Below are 1,069 nucleotides of genomic sequence, written 5' to 3' on the forward strand. Positions count from 1 at the left end.
TTTTTTTTTTTTTAATGATTTTGAGTTTTATTCCACATTGTTCTCCCACACTATCCAGGATCTTCTACATAGATCCCTCTCTGAGTAAGTGAAAGTGGTAGCTGGGCACCATCTAGTTCTAGTTCTTCTGGTCTCATAGTCATATAGGCTGAGGATCGCATGGTGTACCAGTCACATGGGCTAATTGTTTCATGTGTCCTTGGATTTCTTCTTTCTTCTTCGCTCTGGACAAGGAGAGACCCGTCATTGCATCTAGATGGCAGCTTGCAAGCTTTTAAGATCCCAGTTGCTACTTCTAAAGTAGGATGTGGAACAATGTTTTTGTGTAGCATGTTATGCCAGTTGAGCTTGATGTCCCCTGTGACTATGGTCCAGAGCCCACAGGTCCAATTACTCACTCCTTGTGGGTAGCTGGCTGTGGCCAAGAAGGGACTACAACCTTGCCCTTTGTCAGCTCTACCAGGACATACACATAAACTTGTAGAAACATTGTCTGCCAATCCTGTATGTGGTCTTGGGCATGCACCCCCTGTATAGACATACCTAATAGTTCAGCCTATCCACCCATCTATCCACCTGTAGATCAATGTTTACCTTCTTTCACAACACAGTACCGTATGTGCAAAAGGGTTAATCTTTGTTGTCTGTACCTCCCATGCACTTCTCTATGTCTTCCTCTTCCTCAGTGCAACTGTGTTGATCACTCACATTTGGTACATTGCCCTTCTCTTTACCCAAATCAATACTTGTCTCTACCTATCTAACAGTGTTGCCTCCCCTCTCCTTTCACCCCTGGTAACCAACAAAAAAAATTTCCTTCCATATATAAACCTTTCCTTGATTTTTTACAGTAATGGACTAATACAATACTTGTCCTGTGATTGACTTATTTCATTCAGCATAATGTCTTCCAAGTTCATCTACGTTATGTGATGTTTTGCAGATTCTACATTATTCTTTAGGGTTGCATAGTATTCCATTGTGTATATGTACCATAGTTTGGTTATCCATTCCTCTGTTGATGGACACCTAGGTTGTTTCCAACTTTTGGCTATTGTAAATAGTGCTG

Source organism: Orycteropus afer, unplaced genomic scaffold, assembly GCF_000298275.1.
Source record: "Orycteropus afer afer isolate SDZICR_OR568_19922 unplaced genomic scaffold, OryAfe1.0 scaffold00044, whole genome shotgun sequence".
NCBI lineage: Eukaryota > Metazoa > Chordata > Mammalia > Tubulidentata > Orycteropodidae > Orycteropus > Orycteropus afer.